At 37.2% G+C, this 21,748-nt stretch overlaps 1 protein-coding gene across 1 annotated transcript in view; it reads left to right on the forward strand.

Annotated features, from left to right (window-relative positions):
• LRRC8C (leucine rich repeat containing 8 VRAC subunit C) overlaps nucleotides 1-21,748 on the forward strand; it is a 138,481-nt gene that overhangs the window by 22,410 nt on the left and 94,323 nt on the right. The gene's annotated exons all lie outside the window — the stretch shown is intronic.

Raw genomic sequence — 21,748 nt, forward strand, 5'->3', positions numbered from 1 at the left:
AAGAATCGTCTATGAAACACCCAGTGGGAAATGTCAAGTCAGCAACTGTATATTTAAGTTGCAATTCAGGTATTCCTCAATACTTTTTAAGAAAATAATACATAAAAGTAAATTTTCCATGTCCCTCTGTGTCTGAAATACACTATTCTACTCTTAAATTTGAAAGTGAGTTTGATTGAAGACTAAACTCTACATTGACAACCACGTTCACTAAAAGTTTGGAGGCCTTTTACCACTATTTTCTACCATACAATATTGTTCCTGAAAAGTGTAATACTGATCTGATTGTTTCTTTGTATGTACCTTTTTACCCTCTATTCACTGCCTCCTCCAAGCTTTTAGGATCTTGTCATTATCCCCAATGTTCATTATAGTATGGGTCTTTTAAAATTCATTGTGTGCTAGCATTTAGGAAGCGTTTTTTGTTTTGTTTTTTTTGAGACAGAGTCTTGCTTTGTTGCCCAGACTATTTGAACTCCTAGGCCCGAGTAATCCTCCTTCCTCAGCCTCTTGAGTATCTGGGGTTACAGGCATGAGCCATCATGCCCAGCTAGTCAGCCTTTTTAATATGAAGTCTCATGTCCTACAAGTTGGGAAAGTTTATTGCGCTCTTTTCTTGATAATCTCTGCGTTCCTTTTCTTCTTTCACTCTTTAGTTAATTTCTGTTATTCATATATTGAATCTGGAGTCTGCATATTATTTTTCCCCATTTGTTGTTTTTCTGCTTTAAGATGAATTTCATCAACATTATCATCTAATCTTAGGTTGATTTTTTAATCTTATTTTTAATTTCCAAGTTTTTTTTTCTGGTGTGTTTATTTTATAAATACGATATCTCCTGCTAGCTCTCTGAGAATATCAATTATAGTTAGGAAGTTTTTAAATGTGAACTCCTGCTCTCTGCTCTACTTTTGGTTTTAATGTATCTTTTATTTGTTCCTTTGTGTATTTGTCTTATTTTATCTGTCTTTCAGTTGGAGGCATTCCTCAAGTGACCGATGATCTATAACTGTATCTTCATATGTATTAGTCTGTTTTGTGCTGCTCTCACAGAATATCAAGACTGGGTAATTTATAATGAAAAGAAATTTTTGGGCTCACAGTTCTGAAGGCTGGGACTCCAATATCAAGATGCAGGCATGTGGCGAGGGCCTTCTTGCAGCGTTATCACATGGCAGAAGGCATCACGTGGAGGAACGGCAAAGAGAGGGCTAGAGAGAACAAGAGCCAGAGGGAGCAAATGCACTCCCAGGATAACATTAATCCATGCATGAGGGCAGAGCCCTAACGACCTAAACGACTCTTAAAGAGCTCACCTCTTAATACTGTTATGATGGCAATTAAATTTCAGCATGAATTTTACAGGAGGCAAGCATTCAAACCATGCCCATCATATTTAATGGTGAGACATAGAAAGCTGACTGGGAGTTCTTTGTGAATTGTAGAACTTGTCCACTGAAGGGCTTCACAATAGGGTTATCAGGTCATAAGCAGCCTTTTGTTGTAAAACTTCCACTAGGATGTCATTGCTGCAGATTGAGCGTTCCAAATTCAAAAATCTAAAATCTGAAATGCCTCACAATCCGAAATTTTTTGAGTGCCAATATGCTGTTTGAAGGCAATGTTCATTAGAACATTTTGGGTTTTAGATTTTCAGATTTGGGATGCTGAATCAGTAAATATAATAATGCAGATATTCCGAAATTTGAAAAAATTCAAAAAATATCTCATTCCAAGCGTTTTGGATAAGGGATACTTAACCTGGATAGGATTACAACTCCTAGTATCTCATTGCCTTCCAATCTAAGAGCACATCTAAGTCATCTTTATCCCCCATGTAACCCAAAGGGATGTGTGTGTGTGTGTGTGTGTGTGTGTGTGTGTGTGTGTGTGTACTGATTGGACATGTACAGGTGTCACAGTGTTGAAAGGCACCAGGGTAGTAGGACTTGCCCAATATATTATAGTCAAAAGTGAAGTTGGTTCTAGAGCATTGGACTTTTAGTTTAATGTTCTTTCTACAACTGATGCTCCTCCTGCTTTCCATCAGTGCCTTCACCGGCGGGAAACAGATTTTGTGCATATTTCAGGAATCTGGTAGTAGAGTTTAAAGTACTTTGCTTGAAGGACCAAAAAATTTGTTTAATATCTTATATTTTAACTTTTAAAAAGCACATGAATTTTGCCATTGATTCTATATCCTTGGTTGTTTCAGTGTAACGTTTTCTTTTTTTTTTTTTTTTTTTTTTTTTTTTTTTGAGAGAAGATCTTGCTCTGTTGCTCTGGCTAGAGGCTGGAATGCAGTGGCATGATCACAGCTAACTGCATCCTCAACCCCTTGGGCTCAAGCAGTCTGCCTCAGCACTGCAAGTAGCTGGGACTCCAGGCACATACCACCACACTTGGCTATTATTTTTATTTTTTGTAGAGACAAGGTCTCAATGTGTTGCCCAGATGGGTCTCAAACTCCTAAGCTCAAGCCATCTTCCCACCTTGACCTCCCAAAGTGCTAGGATTACAGGCATGAAGCATCAGCCTGGCTAGCATTTTTTTTAATCCAAAATTTTTGAGTAAAGTCAGTGTACCAGGAAAATATTCCCCCCTTCCTCCATGTGACATCATTCACCTACTCCAGTAGGAAAGCCCTGCCTGTGTGACTAAGAGTTAGGTGAAGACTTCAAATGCTGTCAGAGAGATTCTCCATCTCTTCTCCACACACACACACACACACACACACACACACACACCCCACACACACAATAGTGACTTGAAGAAAGGACATTCTTTCTTTCTCTCTCATAATAGTTTTAACATAGTCATGTGGATCTGGGATGTCGAGGACTTGGCCTCCTTATGTCTTGGTATTCCACCCTTGCTAACATGTATCCCTTGCTTGTCTGTTGAAGATGATTAATTAATACTAACCCCGCATCCCATCTCAGAGGTGGGGAGGAGGATATGTGGAGGGCTCCTTTAAGGATACAGCTCCAAGTTGAGTGCATCTTTTCTGTTTATATGCCATTGGCTAGGACTAAGTCCCACAGTCATACCTGCCTTCAAAGGGGCTGGAACATTTACTTTATTATTATGTAAAAAGGAGAGGCTGAATACTGGAAAGCAAGCAGCTGTGTCTCACTGTGATGCTTCCATCTTACAGCTAGAGGCACAAAGAGCACAGGGACATTGTAGTAGCTTACAACAAAGATTCAACATAAGGGCTCTTTCAGTGACATGTCCTGAAGATTATATGACTCACATTCTGTGAACTCTCCCTTGAGGGGACATGTTGATCCCATAGATTGCAGCTAGTTTCCTCAGCCTCAGCTGCTGACCATCCTGTAGACCCTGTAAAGGCAACTGCCTGTCAGGTGTGGGATGGGGATGGGCCCTTGCTCTTAAGCATCTGTTCATTAACGTTATCATTATCGGTTTTAGTTACCAAGGCTTTCTTAAAACGTTGGGTCATGCTCCAGAGATGCTAGGTGCGGGGTAAGCTCAGAGTCACATTGTCAGTGGGGAATCTAGTAGAATTGCACATTTGGGACCTCTGGGTTCCCAGGCATGTAATTCAAGCATTGGGGCAGATTGGCATTTCATAGTTTTGTTTCTTTATATCCAGGCAACAAACATAGGTAACACGTGTAGTTAGAGATAATTAACTGGGAGAAATTGACCTGTCTGAGGCAATGGAAAAAATAGCAAATATTTTCAGAGGACACCACAATTTGGGGGTACTTTTAGGCATGTTCCATGAATACCAGATATAGTGGAACATACAGTAAATTGGATTTTTCAGAATCCAAAAGATTCCCAAGAGAGAAGCCTGGCTAATTTTCTTTTTTTAATTCAAAGTTGATTAAATAATACACTGTTCTAAAAAGCAAGAAGTCAGAAAATATTTTCTTAAAAACGATGAGTTCATGTCCTTTGTAGGGACATGGATAAAGCTGGAAACCATCATTCTCAGCAAACTGACACAAGAACAGAAAATCCAACACGACGTGTTCTCACTCATAGGTGGGTGTTGAACAATGAGAACACATGGACACAGGGAAGGGAGCATCACACACTGGGGTCTGTGGGGGGTGTATCTAGGGGAGGGACAGCAGGGAGTGGGGAGTTGAATAGGGATAACATGGAGAGAAATGCCAAATATAGGTGATGGGGAGGAAGGCAGCAAACACACTGCCATGTGTGTACCTATGCAACAATCTTGCATGTTCTTCTCATGTACCCCAAACCTAAAACACAATAATATACATATATATATATTTTTAATATGTAGTTGTCAATTTTCACATTTACTGCCAGGTACTTTTCCAAGTGTGCATGATTCAAAGAGGTTAAATAACCTGCCCAAGGCCACTAGCTAGTAGCCGTAGAGCTAGATTTTAAACTTAGGTCTTTCTGGCTGCAAAACTTACATTGTAACTATTTCATTATATTATATAAAATGGTGAGTAGAGATGGCTGACTTTTATTTTTATTTTCAGATTAATATGGCCACTTATGACTAAACTTAGAGTTCTGAGAATGTAGATTTTCAATGAGGTAGTATTATATACATCTAAGGTAATAACAGGAGTATTTTTTGTTTATTTTACTGTTGACATGTATTGCCGTGGACTAAGGACTTCATATCACCCTAAATGTACAAAACTGTAATCAATTCATAGGAAGAGAATTTGTACAAACTACCTGTAAATTTTGTATTAAAATGCTATTACTATATTGTTGATAGCCTAAACGGGAGCATATCCTGTCTTTATGAATGGTTTTCCTAACGTGGTAGTGGGCCCAGGAAGTAGTGGCCATTGTGGTTTAGTAGATACTTAATATGATGAAAAATTACTAAAAATTTCTGAAAAAATCTTCAGGAGACCTATTCTTCAATAGAAGGGGAAAACATTTGAAACCTGAACTGAGGTCATATATGTATTAGAGTATTTTATAAACAAAAACATAGTCGGTAAGATGTGTTATTAATGTCAAGCAGCAGATTTGCTTCCAGAGGATCTCAGGAATGTGAGTGTATGATTGTGTGTAACTTTACATTTACTCAGCCAGACTAAGTTTTTTTTTTTTTAATTGAAATACACTATGCTTTCAAAAAGCCCTCTTGTGCCACATCCAAGAGCAGAATAGGTTCCTTTTATAAGGAAACCACAAATCTTGAAAACGGCAGTTTTCCTTGATGTTCTTTGGCCACACTACTGTTTGGTTTAACTAGCGTTTCTGGTATTGGAGTTGTTTGAGTTTCAGAATGACTTTGCATAGAACTTTTATATTTCTGCCAGACCTCTTCCTGTTGACATATTCAAACTGAAGCAAAATTATTTGGGTGATCATCATTAGCAGTGTTAAGTATAGCATTTGAAAACAGTCTAAGGGTCTGAAATATTAATTAACCAATTTGGGTGTGTTTGCTTGGAAACCTGGAATGAAGGCTGTTTGAAAATATGTTTTTAGCATATAATCTGAAAAGGGCTTTAAAAATTCTGAGGCTCAGTCAGATTTTAAAATACTAATTATTCATATATCAACATCTTATCCTCTAAGGCATTTTACATTGTGGAAGTGGGGAAGGTGGTAGAACACTACATTTAAAAAATAAGCAGCTATGTCCTAATGTTAAGGAAGATTATACCTACGTATCATTTCTGTTTTTGTATCAGAATCACCTATGAACAGGATAAAGGAAATCCTCATTATCTTTCCAAAACTAAACAATTGATCATAAAATTGAACTTGTGTATCATTTTTTTCATTTTGAGTGATAAAGTATAAAATGTTCCTTGAACATATGTATGTACCATATGCTGAAAATGGGCATATTTCTCCTAGGGAAATGGACTCTTATTTAGCTATTGGGTGAAGTGTAGATTCCACTCTTTAAATTCTTTAAAGTTAAAAGTGCATGACCAAAAGGCTGTAGAGCTAAAAAATTTATAGCCAAAGAATTAGCCACAGCTAATAGAAAAGCAAACAAATTTAAAAGAAGAAAATGTATCTGAGTATGTATATAGTACACTCTAAGAATAAAACACATTTAAAAGTGTCTCTGATATTATAATGTGAGTTAATAGGAAATTTGAGGTAGTATCTTCTCGTGTGTGTGTGTGTGTGTGTGTGTGTGTATGTCTGTGTGTGTGTGTGTCTCTGTGTGTGTGTGTGTGTGTGTGTGTGTGTGTCTGTCTGTCTGTCTGTCTGTCTGTCTGTCTGTCTGTCTGTCTGTGATGAAGTCTTACTGTGTTTTCCAGGCTGGTCTCAAACTCTGGTGCTCAAGCACTCCTCCCACTTTAGCCTTCCAAGTAGTTAGACTGTGTCACCAAGCCCCGCTATCCCAGTTTTTATGGAACACTTCTGTAAAGGAAAATACCCTTTCCTATTAACTAATTCCTAAATTCATTCAAGAAGGAATTCAACTTCATTTTCAATTCTGTTTTGTTCTGTTGTCTATGGAATGTTAGGTTTAGTGACTTAGATTAACCAGTTCTAAAAACAGATTACCTGGGTTATATACAGGGCCACTCTCCTTACCAGGCAGGATATTGACCTTCCTAAGCCTCTATTTCTTAGGAGTAGGCTTATAGTACCTGGAGCCCAGAGATATTTGGAGGTTAAGTAATGTAATATGTGTGATGTGCTTGACACTTCTAGGTACATAGTAAACCTTAGCTCATGTTATGATGGAGGTGGGGTTTTCCTTTATACATAAAGAGAAGTTCATTTTATAGTAACAGTAATTAACTGTTGCTGTTAATAAAACTGTCAATAAAATGGTAACGAATTATTACTCTAAAATAAAACGCTTATAAACATGGACCCCATCAGAACTACAGTTTTAATGTTCAAAGCATCTCTACATTGAGAAACTGTTCTGAGGGGTAAATCATTGCTGTACATGTGGAGCTGTGTACACATGTACATAGCTCTGTGTCATGCAAAACATTTACTCCTCAGTCAACTGGGTCGGGGCTGGGCATGCCAAAATGAGCAACCTGGTCTCTGCCCTTACAGAATTTACAGTGTGGGAGTGGAAATAGTTGAGAATATAAATAACCCAGGGGAGCGAAGGAGTGAACACAGCAAGTAGGAAAGTGTTGATTTTGGAGTGCTTATGAAAATACTCAGCCACAGGCTTCCAAAATAGGACACTGTAGCCATGGTCTGAGACCCTTCAAATATTGTACAAGCAGCATGCTCTTCCTGAGAGAGGGTGGGCTGCGTGGGGAAGCCTGACAGTCCTGATGTGGTGATCTGGGAAGGGGTGGTGTCCAGGTAAGTATTAACCAAAGATGTGATATTAATATATAAATTCATAGAGTACTAAAATCATTTTAAGTAAGCACACCTTGCCTTTGTAGGCCCAGATAAAGTTCTGGTTTTTCCCTAAGACCTCACTTAGTGCGTAGCTCTACTTTTTAATCACAAACATGTTCGAATCACTTGATGACCTTTAAAAAAAAAACCCGCATTCACTGGGTAGAACTTGTATTGATCATTGAGACCCAGTTTGTTCCAGAATTCTGGGTTATTTTTTCTGTCCCAACTAACATCTGGATTGAACAGTGCCAGACACGAGAAATAGAGGGCTGCTCCAGTACCTCCAGCTCCAGTAAATACAAAGAGGGAGATCAAGCTTGGATGCTTCTTGGACTGAATGATGATCTGGTGGAGCGTGCTTTCGGCAGAGACCTCCGACAAGAAAGGAGAGAACCAGCTTAGCCACCAGCCTCTGGGCTAAGTAGTGTCTCCTTAGTGTTTTGATATAGGTTCTGTTTCTACTACTTTACTCTTTTAATTAACAGATATCTACTGAGTGACAAATATGGGCCAGGTACTCTTCTGGGCATTAGGAACAAAACATTTTCCAAATTGGGCAAAAATTTCTGCCGTCATGAGACTTGCATTAAAATGGGAGAAGACAGAAAAGGAAATGCATAATTAGCTAAAATATACATCGTATGTTCAAAGGTGTTAAGTGCTATGGAGAAAAATAAGACAAGGCAGGAGGAAAGGGAGTGGTGTGGCTGAGATAGGGTGGGATATTAAATCGGCTTTGCATTATCATCCAAACAAGAGGGTGAAGGCTTGGACCAGAGGGGTAGTGATAGAAATGGTAAAAAGTGGTTGAAATAGAGTAAGTTTCAGCAAGGCCTAAAGAAGGCGAAGGATTGAGCCCTGCAGATACCAAGAAGATGAGAATTCCAGGCAGAAGTGCTGCACATGCAAAAGCAGAAATGAACCTGGTGTGTCAAGAAACCACTACAATAGAGGTGTCCAATCTTTTGGCCTCCCTGGGCCACATTGGAAGAAGAATTGTCTTCGGCCACACATAAAATACACTAGCAATAGCTGATGAGTAAAAAAAAAAAAAAAACAAAACACAAAATCCCTTATGTTTTAGGAAAGCTTACAAATTTCTGTTGGGTCATATTCAAAGCCATCCTGGGCCACATGTGGTCTACAGGCCACAGATTAGACAAGTTTGTGCTAAAGGCCCAGTGTGGCTGGAGCAGAGTGAGTGTGCAGGAGAGGCCTATCAGACTGGTGTAGGGTAGGAGATAGATTACAGAGGGCCTTTTAGGACTTTAGTAAAGATTTTGGCTTTTTCACTGAGTGAGATGGAGAATTATTAGAGGATTTTGAATGGAGAAGAAACCCAGGATCATTCTGGTTGCTAACTTGAGATGACTATAGAGGGGTCATTGGTAGAAGTGGAGAGACTAGTCAGGAAGATATTGTAGTAATCTAATTGAGAGATGATGGTGGCTTGGATCAGGGCAATAGCTAAGATGGGTCAGAAATCGTTGGAATCTAAATATATTTTTGTAGGTAAAATTTTTAGCTCTTATTATATGTCTATGTAATATTTTTCTGTATTCCTCTTAAAATGGATCCCTAAGCTCCAGTAAGGGACCTGAATAATGCTAGCTATAGCAAAAGGTTAACTGTCTGACTCTTGAATGCCACAAATTATTATTGTGTTGTCTTTTTACAGAACAACATGATTGCTGACTTGCCCCACTTCTGGCCCATCATCGCTTCCCACAGCTCTCACGCTCCCATTTTCCAGTGCTGGTGCATTCCTGGTCACTTGCCATTGAGTACAATCATGCACCATGTATTGACATTTCAGTCAGCCATGGACGGCATATACTGGGTGGTCCCATAGCATTGTAATGAAACTGAAAAATTCCCATGACCTCATAGTCATCATAATGTTGTAGCACAACACATCACTCACATGGTGGTGGTAATGCTGTTGTAAACAAACCTACTGCATTGCCAGTCATGTAAAAGTATAGCATATACAATTACACATAGGATATAATTCTTGATAATGATAACCACGATAATGGTTTATGTATTTACTGTATTATAATTTTTATCATTTTAGAGTATACTCTTGTACTTATATTTTTAAAAAAGTTAACTGTAAAACAGCCTCAAGTGGGTCCTGTAGGAGGTATTCCATAGGAAGTTATTCTTCTCATAGAAGATGAGAGTTCCATGTGTGTTATTGTTATTATGTCCCTGAAGACCATCAGGTGGGATACGATGTGGAGGAGGAAGACAGTGACCTTGATGTTCTTCACCCTGTGTAGGCCGAAGTCAATATACATATTGGTGTCTTTGTTTTTAGTTTAAAAGTTTATAAAACAAAAAATAATTAGTAACAGAAAGCTTATAGAATAAGAAATACAAAATATTTTTGTGCAGCTATAAAATATATTTGTGTTTTAAGCCAAATGTTATTATGAGTCAAAAAGTTAAAAATATTTATGAAGTAAAAAAGTTACTGTAACCAGTTTATTATTGAAGAAAGAAAAATGTTTGTTTATGAATTTAGTGTAGCTAAATGTACAGTGTTTATAAAGTCTACAGCAGTGCAAAGTAACATCCTAGGACTTCACATTCACCCACCACTTGCTGACTCATCCAGAGTAACGTCCAGTCCTGCAAACCCCATTCGTAGTAAGTACCCTATACAGGTGTACTATTTTTAATCTTTCATACATTTTTATTGTATAAAAGATTTAAAATGTTATATTTTTAATATTATATATTAAATTTTTATTTATATTATATATAAAATATGTTTCTATATTTAGATACACAAATACTTTTTCTATATTTAGGTACACAAATGCTTACTATTGTGTTGCAGTTACCTACAGGATTCAGTACAGTAAAATGCTGTACAGATTTATGGTCTAGGAAGCAAGAGCCAAACCATATAGCCCAAGCGTGTAGTGGTCTATGCCGTCTAGGTTTGTAACAGTACACTCTATGACGTTCACATGGCAAAACTGCCCAGTGATACTGAAGCATTTCTCAGAACATATATCCATTGTTAATCAATATATGACTGCATTTTGACCCAAACGATCAATGATCACTACTGAACTCTGCTGTTGCTTAATAAACACTTATATTCCCTTCTAAGGTAAATATAAGTTAAACTTATATTTACCTTATTCCATGGTAGGTCCCTGGAAGTTGACAGAGGCTGGCAATGTGGGTAGAGGAAAAAACATGATACTGTTAATAATACTATAAAGGAGCCCATGGTTCAAAACAAATGAGGCCCAGGGAACCTTTTGTCCCACTCCTCTCCTTTGTTTCTTTTCCCAACTCTCTAAATAAGATAGGATCTTTTTTTCCAGCTCCATGCAGATCTCTTAGGTGGCCTCTTATGACTTCTTTGCTTCCTCTTTGCCTCTAAACAGAGTGCAGGTGTCATGAGAAAATGCAAAGTGGTACAAAAGAAATCTGGTGTTCTCTTTCCCAAAATGAAATGCACCTTACTCTAATTTTTGGTAGTTCCATACACATTTCTGTTACTAATTTTTAATAACTGGGATAATTTCAGATTAAGTAGATGCTCATTTCTCATTTCATTGATTCAGCAATTACTTATTGAATACTTTTTATGTGCCAGGTACTGTTCTAGGCAGTGAGAGACAGAAGTGAACAAAACAAAATCCCCATTTCTTAGGAAGCTTACCTTATGATGCAGTGGAGAGAGAGACATACAAATAAATAAATAATACCTGTATAGTACATCTGATAAAGATAATGCTATTGAGGAAAGCACTTAGGGAATGAAAAAGGGAGTGCTGGGATGGCATGCTCTTGCTGCTGGTGAATTGTATTAATATTTTCAATAGGTGGCCAGAAAAGGTGTCTCCAATAATGATATATGTGCAGAGACCTGAAGGAAGTGAGAAAACAATATTCATGCCAATATCTGGTGGCAGAATGCTCCTTTCTGCAGGAAGTCCTTAGTTTTTCTTTCTCTATATACTCCGTAGGTGGTTTCATGCTACCACTTTTTATAACCCTACTGATTCCCAAACTTCTGTCTCTATCCCAGATCTTTCCTATCTCTAGTCTACTGTATCCAGCTGTTTGTGGAGCCCCGCTACTTGGATGTCGAGTAGACATCTCAGATTTCAGATGTCTCTGTCTAAACTCCTTATCCCGCTCGCTAAACCTACTCTTTCTGTAGCCTCTCATTCCCTTTATTAAATGGCAATTCCATTATTTCAGCTTTTCAACTTAAAAATCTTGGACTCATATTGATTCTTCTTTCTCAAATTTCACATCCAATCCATCAGCCAGAGCATGAGTTACTTATATTGGGAAAAACTAAAGGAGGAAACGTGGGGCAGTGGAAGGAAGAAATTAAAGTAAAATACAAAGCGAAGCAATAATAGAGTTACCTGCAGGGCAGTGTTTGATGGGATGAGGAAAATCTAAGCTGAGGGCATTTGAGCCTTGGAACTCAGGTTGCTGGGAAATCATCATAAGCCATATTCCCTTAAAAGGAGCTAAAAATTTTAAGTGGTTTGCTATGTTTTGATATCCCTTAACATCAAGAGTGAGTTAGTTGGCAAAACTCAGGCTGTCAACCCATGGATTAGAAAGAGACTTTAGGTACCCATAAGAATATTTTACATAACATTTACCTAAAGTATTTTCCATTTTCTGCTTCTGGAAACAATGTGGGACCTGAGTACAGAAGTCAGAAGTGCAAAGTCATAATAATAATTTTAAAAAACAGTGAGCATTTGAACCAGTCGTAGAAAAATGAATGTTCTTTGTTGGCATATCTACAATAAAGCAAAACACTTAGCTGAAACATTAGGGAAGGGAGGATCCTGATAAATTTCTTGGGATAAGAGATGGTTAAATAGTTAAGTATCTTGACTACATTAAGTTGAACAATGAAAAGGAAGTAAGAAGTCACTGTCCTTCTGTTTCGATTTGGTATATGTTTCCCAGTTTTCAAATTCTCAGTACAGAAGGTTCTTGCTGTTTTGCTGCACCAAGTTCCTGGAAATCACATACAGATTCCCCTAAAGGAGACTGGAACAGTGCAATATTTGGGGACTGCATTCTCTACCTGTTTTTCATTTTATTTAGCATCAAATGAAAAACAGATATAACCGAGAGCACTTCACATAAGAGCTTCAGTGATTCTGGTAAAATTTTATTGTCTTAGCTATTTGTTACGGAAGCCTAAGTTTCACACTAGTGACTCCTTCATGGACAAAAGCTGAATCTTTTATAACTTTAAAAAATCATTCATCAGACTGACTTTCTCTCAGTGTCAGATTTTAGGCTACAGTGTTCAAGTCACAAATATGATTGCTCTGAATGCAATACTGAAAAAGGTAAGTTTCCAAATAGGTCCTTTGCCAATGGATGTCAAGTCTGAATTTCCCATAAAGGAGATTGTTAGAGATGAAAATAATGTCCCTCTTTAAGTGAAATGAGCCTGGACATTGGAATCTGAAAGCCCTGAGTTGAAATTTTTGCTCTGCCATTCACAGACTTTCCAATCTTGGAGAAATTATTTAATCTCTCTTTGTATGTTTCCTCTTCTGTACAGCAAAGATAATACCTACCTCATGGATTTAATATGGAAGTTCAACAGAAAACATTTTTAATGCCTGGCAGTTAGTAAGCATGATAATATTATATACTTTTTCTTTCCTATTTAACCAAAACAACTTTTTAAAGTTTCTTTCTTCTGTTTATATAAAGAATTCTATTTTAGTGTGGTACCTCAAGTGAGGACAGAAGTCTCTAAACACCAAGAAATTCTTATTCTTAAAAGTAAACTTCATTATTCACAATAGCCAAGATGTAAAAACAACCAAAATGTCCATTGACAGATGAATAGAAAAAGAAAATATACCCAAGATGGAATACTTTTCAGCCTTATAAAAACAGGAAATTCTGCCATATGTAACAACATGGATAAATGAGGACATTATGATAAGTCAAATAAGCCAGTCACAGAAAGATAAATATTGCGTGATTCCATCTATGAAGTATCTAAAATAGTCAAATTAATTAAATCAAAGAGAACACTAGTGGTTGCCAGGGGCTGCAGGGAGAGGGAAATGGGGAGCTATTAATACTAATCAATGGGGCCGGGCGTGGTGGCTCACGCCTGTAATCCAAGCACTTTGGAGGCCAAGGCAGGCAGATCACCTGAGGTCAGGAGTTCAAGACCAGCCTGACCAACATGGTGAAACCCCGTCTTAAAAAAAAAAATAATAATCAATGGTCATAAAGTTGCTGTTTGCAACGTGAGTAAGCTTTAAAGATCTACTGTACAACATTGTACCTATAATTACCCAAACTGTATTGTATGCTTACAATTTTAAGCAAGTAGATCTTATGCTCTTACCAAAATAAAATGTTTAAATATTGTAAACTCCCTATCATAATTATCAAATTTGATTGTCATCTCTATTGCTAATATTAGTAGTTGTCATCTATTGAGTGCTAATTCCTGCCTAGTACCACGATTAGTATTTGCCACAGTTATTTCTTACATGCTTCCCCAGCAATCCTATCAAGCAAGATACTATTCTTTTCCCTATTTTCAAGATAGGAAACAGAAGGATTAAGTGTGTTTCTTGTGGCCACCTAGCTTACGAGTGACAGAGCCAGGACTCAGACTCAGGTACCCTGACTTCAATGCATGCTTCCAAACACTAGGATTCTAAAGTAGTATTTTTATACTCTAGTACTATATTAATATGATTGCCCTTGAGAGGAGTCATTTATTGCCTTAATAATCAATGACAGATCTCCTCCAAAAAAGTAGAGCTCAGACATGGAAAATATAACCTAGGAAGATGTTTCTATTTCTTAGGTTTGTTTGTTTTTTCATTTGCCTTTTCCTATAATAAAACCAGATCTTTAGAATGAATGGAGATTCTGTGTCATTTGTAGAAAATTAAATGGGTGGAAATAATCCATAATGTTTAACTTTTTAAATTATTTAAGGTTATATATCACTGAAGGAAATCTCATTTGATCCCTACAAACCCTTTGCAATTCCCCTTATTTAATTCTGTGAGTCAAAGAAAAGAAAGGTCTGGGATATTTATTAGATCAGCTTAGTCCTTATTATTAATACCATGCTTCCACTCTCTTGGATATTTTCTGTATTTAATCTGTTTACATGTTTTTTGCATGTTGCCATGGTAAAGCTCATTCCATGATGTGAGGGACTCTAGTGCTGAAGGTTTCCTTAGTGTTAAACCCTGCATTTTCATTTCCACATTTTATCTTGATGTTACTAGGGCAACCCAAGTAATTTCATTTTCTCTTTGAAGTTGATGCCCTTAGCCTGTTATACCCTCATGCTGACTCATTCATGTTCTGCCTTTTTTTTTCTCATTTAATTCTGGTAACTACTTTCTTTACAACATATATTTTCTGCTTTTCTTTCTATAATCATAACAGCTAATGCATTGTTGGTGTAGTGGTTAAGTATTTGGGGGAGTCTTCCTGCTGAAGACTGAAAAAGAGCTGTGGACGTTCTCATCAGAAGAATGTCAGTTTGAGAAATAATGGGTGAAAATACTGAACACATAGAAGTTTATTCAAGTGTCTCTTATACCAATCTATTTAGTTCTTAGCTTTTGAATAGCAAGTTGCAAGAGTTTATTCAGCATGGAATTTATCAAAAAAATCTATCTGAATCTATTGCATCTTAAAACTTAGATTGTGAAAGTGAAGGTACTGTTTATTTCTGTTTTTATATCTTTATCCCAGGGCAGGCTCATGCTTGGTTTTATACCCTGTTTGTCTCTGGCAGGTCTCTTGGCAAACCACCTGCAGGAGTTAAAAAGCTAGTTGGTATGCATCTTTTCTGTGCTGGCCTGGCTCATACAAGCCCTTTGGGTTTAAATCAATATAAAGAGCTGAAGAGTAAAAAAAGAAAAGGGAGGGGGATAATACATTTTTTGGTTTTCTTGTTTATGGATCTGCTACCCACATATTTTCTTTTTGTTTTTCTTTCTGTTTTTTTACTGATAGAGTCTGACTCTGCCACCCAGGCTGGGGTGCCATGGCTGTTCATGGGCACCATCATAGCTCACTGCATCCTTGAACTCCTGGTCTCAAATGATTCTGCTGCCTCAGCCACCCAAGTAGTCAAATATTCTACTATAGCTTTTTATTTATCTTCTCGCTCCAGTGCTTGGCACTTAGTAGTTAGGTAAAATGTGTTGAAAGAGGTTAGAGAGGGAAGAAGGCTAGAGAGGAGGAAGAGAGAAAAGGAAAGAGGAAGGGCATGTTCAAGGAAGAGAAGAAGAAAAAGAGAAAAGTGAAAAACAGGTCAAATGAGATTATCCTCTGACCAAAGACAATCTTTGTGTGTAGTTTAGAAGTCAGTTCCTAAGGCAGTATTCTAGATAGAGTTTGAGTGAGCGGCCGTTATGGCAGGCTGGCACACAATTGGACAGATTTGGGGGAGTAAAGACGTGGTTGAGCCTCATGTTGCTGCATGTGTTCCATCTCAGGAGATTGTTGAGCAGCCCATGACTGGTGATGACTGGCCCAGTGAGATTCTAACAGCCTTCAATGCCTGTCCTGAGAATTCTGTGAGCTTGCTACAAACATGGGCTACTGAGCCAGATTTTAACATGGAATTGATGTTTACGTTGAGGCATTAATGTTGAGGCATTATGTGGAGGGTGACCGAGTATAAGTCAGTCAGTTTGCATATTCTGGAAGGCAGTTTTCCCATTTAACAGCCAGATGCAAGGTGAAGCTCTGAAGCTTTACATGAGTCTACAAGAAGCACAGGTAGATTTTCACACATATCATACAAAACAATTTTTGGTGAGTGAGTCTGGTAACTTTTTACCCGTTCCATCTAAGAACGTATCATGTGTTTCCCTCCTTGTCTCAGCTCATCTGGACCAGCTCAGGCTACCCCATCCTTATGTCTCTACAGATAGAAAATGACAGGGTCCAACCTTATTCAAAATAAACAGAAATGAAACATTTATGAGTAATGGATAGCAAAATGAAACATTTTAAGAGAGCAAAAACAAAAAAAGCCATTAAATTGCAGACCCTTCACTGTCTGGAGTGTTCTCCTGGCCCTGGCCTCCAAATTTTACCTAGCTAACTGTTACTACTTATACTATACTTCATATTTCCATGTAAACATCACTTGCTAAACCCCCAGTAGCTCAGGTCCTAATGTATACTGTCAGAGTATCCTAAATGCCTATTTTATCATGCTTGTCACAATTGTGATTAAATGGTTGTGTATCATTGTTTATTAGTCCGTCTTTCTACCGTAATGCATGGTTCATAAAGACTGGAACTATTTCTGTCTTACTCAGTACTTTATTCACATTGATGAGCTCAGTACCTTGCAGATCAAAAAAGCTATTCTATTACAGAAAGAATTAATAAGGTTACAGGCATTGTAGTAAGTGCTAGGACTATGAAACTTTCCAAGACACTACATCTGTCCTTTGGAAACTTTGTACTCCAGTAGCTGTCTCCATTGATAATCTGTTTAGCCTCCAGAAGTGGAAAGACCATCAAGATCCTAGAACTTTCTCCACCCCCATTCCCCTACCTCTCACTTCATTCTCACAAGAATCCCAAGACTGGCCCTGCTTGTATTCAAAGTTGTTGAATAGAAATGAACCAACTTATCGTTCCTCCAATTTCCATTTCTCTGTTGAGTGGATATTTATTTATTTTTATAGAAACAATTTTAATTTATGTCTGTGTTACCTAATGTTTTAGGTTTCTAAAACATTAGTCTGTGTTGAGTTTTTAAGGTGGGTCATCAGAAAAGAAGATCAAACATTACAAGAGCAAGTGAAAACAAACATCCCCATAGTTGTTTCCTAAACCTTGTCTTTTCCCTTGGCCCTTTGCCTATTTTCCGCTAACAAAAACATCATCCACTTCATCCTAAGTCCTTCATCAGAACTTCCAAAGATCTCTCTTCTCTGAAGTGTTGAACTTTTAAAAGTAAGTTTTCTTCTTTCTTGCATACTTTTTTCTGCTTGTCCTAAAGTTTTTTTTTTTTTTTTTTTTTTTTTTTTTTTTTTTTTTTTTTTTTTTTGAGATGGAGTTTCGCTCTTGTTACCCAGGCTGGAGTGCAATGGCGCGATCTCGGCTCACCGCAACCTCCGCCTCCTGGGCTCAGGCAATTCTCCTGCCTCAGCCTCCTAAGTAGCTGGGATTACAGGCACGCGCCACCACGCCCAGCTAGTTTTTTGTATTTTTAGTAGAGACGGGGTTTCACCATGTTGACCAGGATGGTCTTGATCTCTCGACCTCGTGATCCACCCGCCTCGGCCTCCCAAAGTGCTGGGATTACAGGCTTGAGCCACCGCGCCCGGCCGTCCTAAAATTTTAATTGCATTCCTGTGACCTTTCTATGCAATTTTTTATTTTTTAGCATTTGTGATTAATATATTTAAACCTCCCAGGTTAACAACTTGTGAGCCAGTTTTGCTCTTTTCAAGCACCCTCAGTCTGCCTTTTTAATCCTCCTGATGAAGTTGCTGAGCAAAATCGGTTCTGAAATTAGCTTGGGATGTCACCATGCAAGTTAATGCATTACTAGACTTCCATAGCTTGCCTTCTAGGTTTTTCAACCATTTAAAAATATATATTTGGCAAGGCTCTAGATAACTTTGAGATGGTTTTCTCAGGAAGACCTCATCTGGCTCCAGGCCAGCTTTCTTACTAATAATAGCAACTCCAAGTAAGCCATTTCAAAATACTGTACCATTTGTCAATGAAGCTGGCACTGCTTTTGGTCCTGTTCTAAGCTGATGAGCTTTATATTTTTTCCTCTATTTTTTTTTTTCTGACAGAAGATGCAAGCTAACAAATCCAAGATATTACACCTAGACCATTCTTGTAATTTTCTTTGTAATGACTCATTTATTTATCCAATAAATCTATATTGAGTGCCTACTACATGCCAAATAGTGTGAACTGTTGGGAAAATAGTGGTGAACAAAACAAATGATTTCTACTTTCATGGAGCTTATAGTCTAGGGCAGGCCAATGCAAATCCAAGAGCACAAATGAATGGAATGCACCCTCTGTGACAGGTGCCATCAGAGGGATGTCCACACAAGAGCCTGAAAATCTGGATGTGACAGAGTCAGATTGGGGACAGCTTCCCTGAGCAAGTGGTGCTAGAACCTACATCTGCAGTATGCATAGGAGTTAAAGTAAGGTGGATGGGTATTGAAAGAACATTCCAGCTGTAGGATTAGTACCACAAGGCCCCTGCCACTGTTATGTATGTCTTCTTTGTAATGCCTTTTCAGGATCTGCATGGATTGTTGGCCTTCGTTATCGTGTCATATGTGTTACCTAATTTCACTATTTCTTTTTGAGGGAGGGTTTTTTATCTTTTTAAATTAAATTATATATCTATCTTCAGAAGCAATATATTTTAATTAATTTCATGTTTTCTAAGAATCTTTTTCATATAGATATTTGGCACAACCTAGATTTGAGAGACCAGTAACGTTCGGCTGTATCTACTTAGAGCCTTCCTATAAAGAAGCTTTTCATGCCCTGTCTCAGCTTCTAGAATGTGTGACTACGAGTATCAAATGTCTTTGCATTAGGTATTTAGCTCTGCTGAGAGAAAAGAAAACTTAGAAGAGGGAACTCATAAAATGTCTACTTGCAAAAAATGGCCATTAAATCAATATGTTAAATGTAGAGCCAAACCCAACAATTATTTCTCCTTTAGATACAAAGCCTTGCATTAAATATTCATTAGCTGGATAGACAAAACCTAACACTCTGATTTTTAGGTACATTCATATCAGTTTTAATGCTCCTACAGAGCTATTTTCTCTGGAGGCTGGAGGATCTGAATTTTTTCCTTTACTGAGCTCATCCAACAGGAAAGACCAATCAACAGCTGGCACGAGATGGAGGGCAGCCTTCTTAATAAGCCCCAAAGACAATTAGTCAACAGTTAGTGTTTTTATGCAATTATCAAATCTTTCATGGTCCCTGATCCTAGGTGGCACATTTTAAATGGTAGATTCCTGTAAAATTAGCTTAATTGGAAAGGAAAATAAAAATGATCATACTCTAAACCTGTTAGTCTTTCAGTCTTTCACTTTGAACACCAGTGTCTTGATTTCTGAGCAATGTACTTTGTTTCCTAGTTTTTTATATTTAACATAGCTGAAAATTTAAAATTTTACACCTATTTTTTTTAAACAATGGAGGGTGTTGGACGGAAAGTTGCTTTAGCTTCCCTGTCACACCTTTTGGTTGACAGTTTGTATAAGTACCAGTCTACCATCTCTGTTTATGAAAAGTATTTGAAAAACTAGCTAAATTTCTTGTCAGAACAGAAAAGACAATTTTCTCCCTATAAAATCATTAAGAGTGCAACTCAAAAGTTTTTTTCTTTTTCTTTTTCTTTCTCTTTTTTTTTTTTTTTTGAGTATTTTAGGCCCCAGAGCAACGAACATAAAATAAAAGGTGACCCCTTGCCTTTTCAAGGATTTCTGAATTTTAATATACTTGAATTGTGCAGAATAGGCATTAAATAATTATTAGTATCATATACATATAGTTGAAGCTATTTAACAAAAATCCCAAAGAAACTACAGCTTTCTTTTAAGATCCCAGCGAGATTTGGAAATGCATTATTCCAAACCATTACTTTGTTAATAGCACTTTAATGTCTGGATTTGTTTTCTATCACCTGTTTCTTAATAGGTTTATATTCTGACGAGGGAGTCACAACATTTGGCCATTTTCTTGGGTACAAGCTAAGACCTTAGAAGACATTATTGATCAACACATCTGCTTTAGCGCTAGTGACAGAATATTGTGCATTAAAAATTCACTGATCTTTAACTTTGAAATTATAAATTATTCCTGACTTCTTTCCTCATCTCAAACATTCTCTTCAGTAGTGGATGTTCTTTGAATAATCATTATTTACAACATGGAGCTATTCAGTAATAGTCTCTCCTTTATTTATTACAATGTCAGGGTCTGTCCTAGGGGATGATAATATAATGAAAGAGTTGGTCCTTACTGCAATGCTCAATTGGGTGTGTGTTTATCTGTGTGGATGATAAGCATGGATAAGTTGATTTCAGTATAGCAAATTTGTTTGAGTGCTGCTTCTAAGACACTGTGCTGCTTTCTTGAAGATACAAAGATAAGATATAAATTCTATCCTTGGTGAAATAAAAATACTGTAACAACCTCTGTAAATGCACCATTGGCACAGGAAACAATAATCAATCCCATTTACAAAGGAATTTCAATTCATGTTTTTATAGGAATTTCTTCAATGAATATTCTCCCATGAGTGTACATGTAGGTGACGGATTCTCTCAGCACCTAGCACAGAGCCTGGCGTACAATTCCCTCTCATAATTTATAGGAAGCACATGAGTGAATGAAAGTGAATTATGCTTGTGAGAGGAAGAAAGCAGCTACTAATCATAAATTTTTAGTGGATTCAAAGGTCTATGACTACAATAATATAGATAACTGTGGAAACTATCATGTAAAGCAAAGGCCTTGAAATGTACAGCCTGAAGTACCCACAATTAAAAGGATTCTTCTTTAAAGATGTGAAGAGTATAATCACAAAGGAATAATATCCTCATTGTATAAGAGAGAACTAAAATTGCTAGGTAGAAGTACTTTGCCACCCCCACCAACACCCTTAGAAAAATAGGCTAAGCTCAACATGAAGACTTTCCAAATAATGTAATCGGTCTGTTAATTGAACATACAGTAGCTTGGAGATATCCAAGGAAGAGATAAGGTAGAATTATTCATCGTGTTGCAAGTTCCACTTACCTCTTAAGATTCCTTTAAGTCAAAAGTTCTATCATTTTATGATGCTATAAGGACAGTATATCTTAAGAATCATTTAAATGTGTTCATGTTAGTTTCTTTTTTCTTTTATATTGTCAAATAACAAACAAGAAAAGAGAAATTTGAGTACAGGAAATATTCTGTTTAAACTATTTGTTTCTTAGTACACTTTAACTTCTTTCAGTGCTAGTCAGCATCATGTGGTATGAGCAAAGAGCCCTAGAGAGAAAGAAAAAGATTTGGTTAAAAGTTATAGTTCACCACTGGCTGTGCTCCTTGGACAAGTCACCTGATCTCTCTTGGCTCAGGTTTTTTACCCATAAAGTAAGGGGTCTGGACTGAATATAGCCCATTTATGATTTCTCTTTTAATTACATACATTTCTACAGAACCATATAATTATGTTCTGCTTCAGTGGATTTTTCTAGAAATATTTTGTCATGAATGCCACAACTGTACAATAAAACACAATCTACAATCATGCTCTCTCAAGAGAGAAAGGTATAATTTTTATGTAATTGGGAAATTTTGCCTTTTTTCTCCTGCTTTTTATTTCCATCTTTC

The sequence above is a fragment of the Saimiri boliviensis genome, chromosome 11 (genome assembly GCF_048565385.1).
Source record: "Saimiri boliviensis isolate mSaiBol1 chromosome 11, mSaiBol1.pri, whole genome shotgun sequence".
Lineage (NCBI taxonomy): Eukaryota > Metazoa > Chordata > Mammalia > Primates > Cebidae > Saimiri > Saimiri boliviensis.